Raw genomic sequence first — 13,126 nt, 5'->3', positions numbered from 1 at the left:
CTATGATTCCATGCACCATTACATGCAGCATCTAGGAATGTTTGATGACATATTTCCCATGACTTTATGCACCATTACAGTCGGCATCTAGTAATGTTTGATGGCATATTTCCTATGATTCCATGCACCATTACATGCAGCATCTAGGAATGTTTGATGACATATTTCCCATGACTTTATGCACCATTACAGTCGGCATCTAGTAATGTTTGATGGCATATTTCCTATGATTCCATGTACCATTACAGTTTGCATCTAGAAATGTTTGATGGCATATTTCCCATGATTTCATGCACCATTACATGCAGCATCTAGGAATGTTTGGCATATTTCCCATGATTCCATGCACCATTACATGGCATCTAGGAATGTTTGGCATATTTCCCATGATTCCATTCATCATTACATTGGCATCTAGGAATGTTTGATGGCATATTTCCCATGATTCCATGCATCATTGCAGTTTGCATCTAGGAAAGCTCTATGGTATATTTCCCATGATCCCGTGCACCATTACAGTTGGATTCTAGGAATGTTTGATGGCATATTTCCTATGATTCCATGCACCATTACGTGGCATCTAGGAATGTTTGATGGTATATTTCCCATGATTCCATGCATCATTACAGTTTGCATCTAGGAAAGCTCTGTGGTATATTTCCCATGATCCCGTGCACCATTACAGTTGGATTCTAGGAATGTTTGGTGGCATATTTCCTATGATTCCATGCATCATTACAGTCGGCATCTAGTAATGTTTGATGGCATATTTCCTATGATTCCATGCATCATTACAGTCGGCATCTAGTAATGTTTGATGGCATATTTCCCATGATTCCATGCACCATTACAGTCAGCATCTAGTAATGTTTGATGGCATATTTCCCATGATTCTATGCACCATTACAGTTGGCATCTAGGAATGTTTGATGGCATATTTCCCATGATCCCGTGCACCGTTACAGTCAGCATCTAGTAATGTTTGATGGCATATTTCCCATGATTCTATGCACCATTACAGTTGGCATCGAGTAATATTTGATGGCATATTTCCCATGATTCTATGCACCATTACAGTTGGATTCTAGGAATGTTTGATGGCATATTTCCTATGATTCCATGCACCATTACAGTTGGCATCGAGTAATATTTGATGGCATATTTCCCATGATTCTATGCACCATTACAGTTGGCATCTAGGAATATTTGATGGCATATTTCCTATGATTCCATGCATCATTACAGTCGGCATCGAGTAATGTTTGATGGCATATTTCCTATGATTCCATGCACCATTACAGTTCGCATCTAGGAATGTTTGATGACATATTTCCCATGATTCCATGTACAATTACAGTCGGCATCTAGGAATGTTTGATGGTATATTTCCCATGATTCTATGCACCATTACAGTCGGCATCTAGGAATGTTTGATGGCATATTTCCTATGATTCCATGCACCATTACAGTCAGCATCTAGTAATGTTTGATGGCATATTTCCCCATGATTCCATGCATCATTACAGTTGGCATCTAGGAAAGCTCTGTGGTATATTTCCCATGATCCCGTGCACCATTACAGTTGGATTCTAGGAATATTTGATGGCATATTTCCTATGATTCCATGCATCATTACATGTGGCATCTAGTAATGTTTGATGGCATATTTCCTATGATTCCATGCACCATTAAAGTTCGCATCGAAGAATGTTTGATGGCATATTTCCCATGATTCTATGCACCATTACAGTCGGCATCTAGGAATGTTTGATGGCATATTTCCCATGATTCCATGCACCATTACAGTCGGCATCTAGGAATGTTTGATGGCATATTTCCCATGATTCTATGCACCATTACAGTCGGCATCTAGTAATGTTTGATGGCATATTTCCCATGATTCTATGCACCATTACAGTCGGCATCTAGGCATGTTTGATGGCATATTTCCCATGATTCTATGCACCATTACAGTCGGCATCTAAGAATGTTTGATGGCATATTTCCCATAACTACACATTTGTTTTCAATCGCCACCAGATGCTGGAGCAGGTTCAACCTAAAATGTTATGTCTGAAGTTATTTCAGCAGTTTTATGAATAAAGTAATTTAAGATATGGCAATCAGCTTACAGAAATTTGTATGTCTCATTGATGGTATCATTCCAGATAATTTGTCAGCTAAATATATTCCACAGATAAGTGAATGAGTGTTTTGAATCGTATAGTATTTGCCATCAAGAATTGATCAATGTTCACCAGATTGTGGGTTGTAACAAAGAAAATAATTAATTTAATTAACTTTTTGAAACTCTTCTTAATTTTTAAGTGCTATATTTCTGTTCTATTATTTATTTGTTAATGTTGGATGGACATAATTTTCAATTGGCTACAATAGATCTTGTTTCAAAATTTCAATAAAATATGAAAAATGTGATGCAGATAAATTGTGTAAAATGTGACCATGGTGCTCAAAGGGTTCAGATATTAATATTCAGTAATTATAAAAATGCAATATGTTGTGCAATTGTGAATAATTTCATAAAATTGTCACAAGATAATTTTGTTTTGTTTACATACACTGTATCCATAGATGCAATGATGGTGATGTTTCTCTTCTAATTGCATGAACCGTATTGTCCATGTCTACAATTACTGTACTGTAGTGCAGTACAGACACTGTTATGTGATATACTCTACAGCGACATATGCGATATTCAAATGAATGTAATCCCATGTGAAAATAGTATAACTTAAATAATGTGGTTGGAATGATAATTGTAATGTATTTCCTCAATTCAGTCAACCATATTAGTAATACATGCATTTATGTAAAAGGGGTAAGTCTATGGTCGAAATAAGTTTATATTAAAGAATGATCCATTATAAAATAAATGAAATGCTTCTATTAAAGATGCACTTCTAAAAGAGTAAATACAGTACTACCCCTGGTAACTTTTTGGTACTCGTATATAATGAATTATGGACTAATAACATGTATTACTGGTGCATGACGTAGTAAGCAAGTAATTGAGCATTAAATCAATTTTTTGAAAACAAGGAACATAGAGCAACAAAGAAAAGATTGCACATGGTTAATATCCGCAGATAGATTTATATTGTCATCACTTTAAGCGAGATTTTGAACCAATTTGTTTCTAGTTGACAACACCGATATAATATCTGTGGATTTTTATTTTTTTATTTCAGAGATACTAGTTCAATGTAAATTTTGGTAATTTATATTAAGTAGCAATAAATTGTTGCATGTTAGCAGCTTCCGATTGTTTGAAATCTGGCAAGGGTTGGCGGGGCGGGGCGGGCGGTTGGAGGAATATACAAGTAGCTGTACAGTACATTTCCCTTAATTTACATTTTTTTGAGATTGTTGGTCATTCCATTGTTTCCAAATCACTTATACTTGTATCATTCTCAAATCACCTACCTCTAGTACTTGTTTCACTCGTGTTCTTTCATTCTCAAATCACCAGCAGCTTTTGTTCTTGTCTCACTAATCATTCTCAAATCACCCACCTCATGTACCATTCTCAAATCACCAACCATGGACATATTTTTAGCCAAATAGATTACACAACTATAAAAAAAAAATCATAACAAGTGACCTTGCACTTGAAAGAGCTCAGCTGTAATTGTTAACCGAGTTGGAAACGTAAGGTAGAGTACAGTTTGGCACCATAAAGAAACCTTGACTTGGAAACGTAAGGTAGAGTACAGTTTGGCACCATAAAGAAACCTTGACTTGGAAACGTAAGGTAGAGTACAGTTTGGCACCATAAAGAAACCTTGACTTGGAAACGTAAGGTGGAGTACAGTTTGGCACCATAAACGAAACCTTGACTTGGAAACGTAAGGTAGAGTACAGTTTGGCACCATAAAGAAACCTTGACTTGGAAACACAAGGTAGAGTACAGTTTGGCACCATAAAGAAACCTTGACTTGGAAACGCAAGGTAGAGTACAGTTTGGCACCATAAAGAAACCTTGACTTGGAAACGTAAGGTAGAGTACAGTTTGGCACCATAAAGAAACCTTGACTTGGAAACGTAAGGTGGAGTACAGTTTGGCACCATAAAGAAACCTTGACTTGGAAACGCAAGGTGGAGTACAGTTTGGCACCATAAAGAAACCTTGACTTGGAAACGTAAGGTAGAGTACAGTTTGGCACCATAAAGAAACCTTGACTTGGAAACGTAAGGTGGAGTACAGTTTGGCACCATAAAGAAACCTTGACTTGGAAACGCAAGGTGGAGTACAGTTTGGCACCATAAAGAAACCTTGACTTGGAAACGTAAGGTGGAGTACAGTTTGGCACCATAAAGAAACCTTGACTTGGAAACGTAAGGTGGAGTACAGTTTGGCACCATAAACGAAACCTTGACTTGGAAACGTAAGGTGGAGTACAGTTTGGCACCATAAAGAAACCTTGACTTGGAAACGTAAGGTAGAGTACAGTTTGGCACCATAAAGAAACCTTGACTTGGGAACGTAAGGTAGAGTACAGTTTGGCACCATAAAGAAACCTTGACTTGGAAACGTAAGGTGGAGTACAGTTTGGCACCATAAACGAAACCTTGACTTGGAAACGTAAGGTAGAGTACAGTTTGGCACCATAAAGAAACCTTGACTTGGAAACGTAAGGTGGAGTACAGTTTGGCACCATAAACGAAACCTTGACTTGGAAACGTAAGGTAGAGTACAGTTTGGCACCATAAAGAAACCTTGACTTGGGAACGTAAGGTAGAGTACAGTTTGGCACCATAAAGAAACCTTGACTTGGAAACGTAAGGTAGAGTACAGTTTGGCACCATAAAGAAACCTTGACTTGGGAACGTAAGGTAGAGTACAGTTTGGCACCATAAAGAAACCTTGACTTGGAAACGTAAGGTGGAGTATAGTTTGGCACCATAAAGAAACCTTGACTTGGGAACGTAAGGTAGAGTACAGTTTGGCACCATAAAGAAACCTTGACTTGGAAACGTAAGGTAGAGTACAGTTTGGCACCATAAAGAAACCTTGACTTGGAAACGTAAGGTAGAGTACAGTTTGGCACCATAAAGAAACCTTGACTTGGAAACACAAGGTAGAGTACAGTTTGGCACCATAAAGAAACCTTGACTTGGAAACGCAAGGTGGAGTACAGTTTGGCACCATAAAGAAACCTTGACTTGGAAACGCAAGGTGGAGTACAGTTTGGCACCATAAAGAAACCTTGACTTGGAAACGTAAGGTAGAGTATAGTTTGGCACCATAAAGAAACCTTGACTTGGAAACGTAAGGTAGAGTACAGTTTGGCACCATAAAGAAACCTTGACTTGGAAACGTAAGGTAGAGTACAGTTTGGCACCATAAAGAAACCTTGACTTGGAAACGTAAGGTAGAGTACAGTTTGGCACAATAAAGAAACCTTGACTTGGAAACGTAAGGTAGAGTACAGTTTGGCACCATAAAGAAACCTTGACTTGGAAACGTAAGGTGGAGTACAGTTCGGCACCATAAAGAAACCTTGACTTGGAAACGTAAGGTGGAGTACAGTTTGGCACCATAAAGAAACCTTGACTTGGAAACGTAAGGTAGAGTACAGTTTGGCACCATAAAGAAACCTTGACTTGGAAACGTAAGGTGGAGTACAGTTTGGCACCATAAAGAAACCTTGACTTGGAAACATAAGGTGGAGTACAGTTTGGCACCATAAACGAAACCTTGACTTGGAAACGTAAGGTAGAGTACAGTTTGGCACCATAAAGAAACCTTGACTTGGAAACGTAAGGTGGAGTACAGTTTGGCACCATAAACGAAACCTTGACTTGGAAACGTAAGGTGGAGTACAGTTTGGCACCATAAACGAAACCTTGACTTGGAAATGTAAGGTAGAGTACAGTTTGGCACCATAAAGAAACCTTGACTTGGAAACATAAGGTAGAGTACAGTTTGGCACCATAAAGAAACCTTGACTTGGAAACGTAAGGTAGAGTACAGTTTGGCACCATAAACGAAACCTTGACTTGGAAACATAAGGTAGAGTACAGTTTGGCACCATAAACGAAACCTTGACTTGGAAACGTAAGGTGGAGTACAGTTTGGCACCATAAAGAAACCTTGACTTGGAAACGTAAGGTAGAGTATAGTTTGGCACCATAAAGAAACCTTGACTTGGAAACGTAAGGTAGAGTACAGTTTGGCACCATAAAGAAACCTTGACTTGGAAACGTAAGGTAGAGTACAGTTTGGCACCATAAAGAAACCTTGACTTGGAAACGTAAGGTAGAGTACAGTTTGGCACAATAAAGAAACCTTGACTTGGAAACGTAAGGTAGAGTACAGTTTGGCACCATAAAGAAACCTTGACTTGGAAACGTAAGGTGGAGTACAGTTTGGCACCATAAAGAAACCTTGACTTGGAAACGTAAGGTGGAGTACAGTTTGGCACCATAAAGAAACCTTGACTTGGAAACGTAAGGTGGAGTACAGTTTGGCACCATAAAGAAACCTTGACTTGGAAACGTAAGGTAGAGTACAGTTTGGCACCATAAAGAAACCTTGACTTGGAAACGTAAGGTGGAGTACAGTTTGGCACCATAAACGAAACCTTGACTTGGAAACGTAAGGTGGAGTACAGTTTGGCACCATAAACGAAACCTTGACTTGGAAACGTAAGGTAGAGTACAGTTTGGCACCATAAAGAAACCTTGACTTGGAAACATAAGGTAGAGTACAGTTTGGCACCATAAAGAAACCTTGACTTGGAAACGTAAGGTAGAGTACAGTTTGGCACCATAAACGAAACCTTGACTTGGAAACGTAAGGTAGAGTACAGTTTGGCACCATAAACGAAACCTTGACTTGGAAACGTAAGGTGGAGTACAGTTTGGCACCATAAAGAAACCTTGACTTGGAAACGTAAGGTAGAGTATAGTTTGGCACCATAAAGAAACCTTGACTTGGAAACGTAAGGTAGAGTACAGTTTGGCACCATAAAGAAACCTTGACTTGGAAACGTAAGGTAGAGTACAGTTTGGCACCATAAAGAAACCTTGACTTGGAAACGTAAGGTAGAGTACAGTTTGGCACAATAAAGAAACCTTGACTTGGAAACGTAAGGTAGAGTACAGTTTGGCACCATAAAGAAACCTTGACTTGGAAACGTAAGGTGGAGTACAGTTTGGCACCATAAACGAAACCTTGACTTGGAAACGTAAGGTGGAGTACAGTTTGGCACCATAAACGAAACCTTGACTTGGAAACGTAAGGTAGAGTACAGTTTGGCACCATAAAGAAACCTTGACTTGGAAACATAAGGTAGAGTACAGTTTGGCACCATAAAGAAACCTTGACTTGGAAACGTAAGGTAGAGTACAGTTTGGCACCATAAACAAAACCTTGACTTGGAAACGTAAGGTAGAGTACAGTTTGGCACCATAAACGAAACCTTGACTTGGAAACGTAAGGTGGAGTACAGTTTGGCACCATAAAGAAACCTTGACTTGGAAACGTAAGGTAGAGTACAGTTTGGCACCATAAAGAAACCTTGACTTGGAAACGTAAGGTAGAGTACAGTTTGGCACCATAAACGAAACCTTGACTTGGAAACGTAAGGTAGAGTACAGTTTGGCACCATAAACGAAACCTTGACTTGGAAACGTAAGGTGGAGTACAGTTTGGCACCATAAAGAAACCTTGACTTGGAAACGTAAGGTAGAGTATAGTTTGGCACCATAAAGAAACCTTGACTTGGAAACGTAAGGTAGAGTACAGTTTGGCACCATAAAGAAACCTTGACTTGGAAACGTAAGGTGGAGTACAGTTCGGCACCATAAAGAAACCTTGACTTGGAAACGTAAGGTGGAGTACAGTTTGGCACCATAAAGAAACCTTGACTTGGAAACGTAAGGTAGAGTACAGTTTGGCACCATAAAGAAACCTTGACTTGGAAACGTAAGGTGGAGTACAGTTTGGCACCATAAAGAAACCTTGACTTGGAAACATAAGGTGGAGTACAGTTTGGCACCATAAACGAAACCTTGACTTGGAAACGTAAGGTAGAGTACAGTTTGGCACCATAAAGAAACCTTGACTTGGAAACGTAAGGTGGAGTACAGTTTGGCACCATAAACGAAACCTTGACTTGGAAACGTAAGGTGGAGTACAGTTTGGCACCATAAACGAAACCTTGACTTGGAAATGTAAGGTAGAGTACAGTTTGGCACCATAAAGAAACCTTGACTTGGAAACATAAGGTAGAGTACAGTTTGGCACCATAAAGAAACCTTGACTTGGAAACGTAAGGTAGAGTACAGTTTGGCACCATAAACGAAACCTTGACTTGGAAACATAAGGTAGAGTACAGTTTGGCACCATAAACGAAACCTTGACTTGGAAACGTAAGGTGGAGTACAGTTTGGCACCATAAAGAAACCTTGACTTGGAAACGTAAGGTAGAGTATAGTTTGGCACCATAAAGAAACCTTGACTTGGAAACGTAAGGTAGAGTACAGTTTGGCACCATAAAGAAACCTTGACTTGGAAACGTAAGGTAGAGTACAGTTTGGCACCATAAAGAAACCTTGACTTGGAAACGTAAGGTAGAGTACAGTTTGGCACAATAAAGAAACCTTGACTTGGAAACGTAAGGTAGAGTACAGTTTGGCACCATAAAGAAACCTTGACTTGGAAACGTAAGGTGGAGTACAGTTTGGCACCATAAAGAAACCTTGACTTGGAAACGTAAGGTGGAGTACAGTTTGGCACCATAAAGAAACCTTGACTTGGAAACGTAAGGTGGAGTACAGTTTGGCACCATAAAGAAACCTTGACTTGGAAACGTAAGGTAGAGTACAGTTTGGCACCATAAAGAAACCTTGACTTGGAAACGTAAGGTGGAGTACAGTTTGGCACCATAAACGAAACCTTGACTTGGAAACGTAAGGTGGAGTACAGTTTGGCACCATAAACGAAACCTTGACTTGGAAACGTAAGGTAGAGTACAGTTTGGCACCATAAAGAAACCTTGACTTGGAAACATAAGGTAGAGTACAGTTTGGCACCATAAAGAAACCTTGACTTGGAAACGTAAGGTAGAGTACAGTTTGGCACCATAAACGAAACCTTGACTTGGAAACGTAAGGTAGAGTACAGTTTGGCACCATAAACGAAACCTTGACTTGGAAACGTAAGGTGGAGTACAGTTTGGCACCATAAAGAAACCTTGACTTGGAAACGTAAGGTAGAGTATAGTTTGGCACCATAAAGAAACCTTGACTTGGAAACGTAAGGTAGAGTACAGTTTGGCACCATAAAGAAACCTTGACTTGGAAACGTAAGGTAGAGTACAGTTTGGCACCATAAAGAAACCTTGACTTGGAAACGTAAGGTAGAGTACAGTTTGGCACAATAAAGAAACCTTGACTTGGAAACGTAAGGTAGAGTACAGTTTGGCACCATAAAGAAACCTTGACTTGGAAACGTAAGGTGGAGTACAGTTTGGCACCATAAACGAAACCTTGACTTGGAAACGTAAGGTGGAGTACAGTTTGGCACCATAAACGAAACCTTGACTTGGAAACGTAAGGTAGAGTACAGTTTGGCACCATAAAGAAACCTTGACTTGGAAACATAAGGTAGAGTACAGTTTGGCACCATAAAGAAACCTTGACTTGGAAACGTAAGGTAGAGTACAGTTTGGCACCATAAACAAAACCTTGACTTGGAAACGTAAGGTAGAGTACAGTTTGGCACCATAAACGAAACCTTGACTTGGAAACGTAAGGTGGAGTACAGTTTGGCACCATAAAGAAACCTTGACTTGGAAACGTAAGGTAGAGTACAGTTTGGCACCATAAAGAAACCTTGACTTGGAAACGTAAGGTAGAGTACAGTTTGGCACCATAAACGAAACCTTGACTTGGAAACGTAAGGTAGAGTACAGTTTGGCACCATAAACGAAACCTTGACTTGGAAACGTAAGGTGGAGTACAGTTTGGCACCATAAAGAAACCTTGACTTGGAAACGTAAGGTAGAGTATAGTTTGGCACCATAAAGAAACCTTGACTTGGAAACGTAAGGTAGAGTACAGTTTGGCACCATAAAGAAACCTTGACTTGGAAACGTAAGGTAGAGTACAGTTTGGCACCATAAAGAAACCTTGACTTGGAAACGTAAGGTAGAGTACAGTTTGGCACAATAAAGAAACCTTGACTTGGAAACGTAAGGTAGAGTACAGTTTGGCACCATAAAGAAACCTTGACTTGGAAACGTAAGGTGGAGTACAGTTTGGCACCATAAAGAAACCTTGACTTGGAAACGTAAGGTGGAGTACAGTTTGGCACCATAAAGAAACCTTGACTTGGAAACGTAAGGTGGAGTACAGTTTGGCACCATAAAGAAACCTTGACTTGGAAACGTAAGGTAGAGTACAGTTTGGCACCATAAAGAAACCTTGACTTGGAAACGTAAGGTGGAGTACAGTTTGGCACCATAAAGAAACCTTGACTTGGAAACATAAGGTGGAGTACAGTTTGGCACCATAAACGAAACCTTGACTTGGAAACGTAAGGTAGAGTACAGTTTGGCACCATAAAGAAACCTTGACTTGGAAACGTAAGGTGGAGTACAGTTTGGCACCATAAACGAAACCTTGACTTGGAAACGTAAGGTGGAGTACAGTTTGGCACCATAAACGAAACCTTGACTTGGAAACATAAGGTAGAGTACAGTTTGGCACCATAAAGAAACCTTGACTTGGAAACGTAAGGTAGAGTACAGTTTGGCACCATAAACGAAACCTTGACTTGGAAACGTAAGGTGGAGTACAGTTTGGCACCATAAAGAAACCTTGACTTGGAAACGTAAGGTAGAGTATAGTTTGGCACCATAAAGAAACCTTGACTTGGAAACGTAAGGTAGAGTACAGTTTGGCACCATAAAGAAACCTTGACTTGGAAACGTAAGGTAGAGTACAGTTTGGCACCATAAAGAAACCTTGACTTGGAAACGTAAGGTAGAGTACAGTTTGGCACAATAAAGAAACCTTGACTTGGAAACGTAAGGTAGAGTACAGTTTGGCACCATAAAGAAACCTTGACTTGGAAACGTAAGGTGGAGTACAGTTTGGCACCATAAAGAAACCTTGACTTGGAAACGTAAGGTGGAGTACAGTTTGGCACCATAAAGAAACCTTGACTTGGAAACGTAAGGTGGAGTACAGTTTGGCACCATAAAGAAACCTTGACTTGGAAACGTAAGGTAGAGTACAGTTTGGCACCATAAAGAAACCTTGACTTGGAAACGTAAGGTGGAGTACAGTTTGGCACCATAAAGAAACCTTGACTTGGAAACATAAGGTGGAGTACAGTTTGGCACCATAAACGAAACCTTGACTTGGAAACGTAAGGTAGAGTACAGTTTGGCACCATAAAGAAACCTTGACTTGGAAACGTAAGGTGGAGTACAGTTTGGCACCATAAACGAAACCTTGACTTGGAAACGTAAGGTGGAGTACAGTTTGGCACCATAAACGAAACCTTGACTTGGAAACGTAAGGTAGAGTACAGTTTGGCACCATAAAGAAACCTTGACTTGGGAACGTAAGGTAGAGTACAGTTTGGCACCATAAAGAAACCTTGACTTGGAAACGTAAGGTGGAGTACAGTTTGGCACCATAAAGAAACCTTGACTTGGAAACGTAAGGTAGAGTACAGTTTGGCACCATAAAGAAACCTTGACTTGGAAACACAAGGTAGAGTACAGTTTGGCACAATAAAGAAACCTTGACTTGGAAACGTAAGGTAGAGTACAGTTTGGCACCATAAAGAAACCTTGACTTGGAAACGCAAGGTGGAGTACAGTTTGGCACCATAAAGAAACCTTGACTTGGAAACGCAAGGTGGAGTACAGTTTGGCACCATAAAGAAACCTTGACTTGGAAACGTAAGGTAGAGTATAGTTTGGCACCATAAAGAAACCTTGACTTGGAAACGTAAGGTAGAGTACAGTTTGGCACCATAAAGAAACCTTGACTTGGAAACGTAAGGTAGAGTACAGTTTGGCACCATAAAGAAACCTTGACTTGGAAACGTAAGGTAGAGTACAGTTTGGCACAATAAAGAAACCTTGACTTGGAAACGTAAGGTAGAGTACAGTTTGGCACCATAAAGAAACCTTGACTTGGAAACGTAAGGTGGAGTACAGTTTGGCACCATAAAGAAACCTTGACTTGGAAACGTAAGGTGGAGTACAGTTTGGCACCATAAAGAAACCTTGACTTGGAAACGTAAGGTAGAGTACAGTTTGGCACCATAAAGAAACCTTGACTTGGAAACGTAAGGTGGAGTACAGTTTGGCACCATAAAGAAACCTTGACTTGGAAACATAAGGTGGAGTACAGTTTGGCACCATAAACGAAACCTTGACTTGGAAACGTAAGGTAGAGTACAGTTTGGCACCATAAAGAAACCTTGACTTGGAAACGTAAGGTGGAGTACAGTTTGGCACCATAAACGAAACCTTGACTTGGAAACGTAAGGTGGAGTACAGTTTGGCACCATAAACGAAACCTTGACTTGGAAACGTAAGGTAGAGTACAGTTTGGCACCATAAAGAAACCTTGACTTGGAAACATAAGGTAGAGTACAGTTTGGCACCATAAAGAAACCTTGACTTGGAAACGTAAGGTAGAGTACAGTTTGGCACCATAAACGAAACCTTGACTTGGAAACGTAAGGTAGAGTACAGTTTGGCACCATAAACGAAACCTTGACTTGGAAACGTAAGGTGGAGTACAGTTTGGCACCATAAAGAAACCTTGACTTGGAAACGTAAGGTAGAGTATAGTTTGGCACCATAAAGAAACCTTGACTTGGAAACGTAAGGTAGAGTACAGTTTGGCACCATAAAGAAACCTTGACTTGGAAACGTAAGGTAGAGTACAGTTTGGCACCATAAAGAAACCTTGACTTGGAAACGTAAGGTAGAGTACAGTTTGGCACAATAAAGAAACCTTGACTTGGAAACGTAAGGTAGAGTACAGTTTGGCACCATAAAGAAACCTTGACTTGGAAACGTAAGGTGGAGTACAGTTTGGCACCATAAAGAAACCTTGACTTGGAAACGTA

This window comes from Saccoglossus kowalevskii, chromosome 2 (genome assembly GCF_978046115.1).
Source record: "Saccoglossus kowalevskii chromosome 2, keSacKowa6.1, whole genome shotgun sequence".
NCBI lineage: Eukaryota > Metazoa > Hemichordata > Enteropneusta > Harrimaniidae > Saccoglossus > Saccoglossus kowalevskii.
This window is presented reverse-complemented; position numbering follows the sequence as displayed.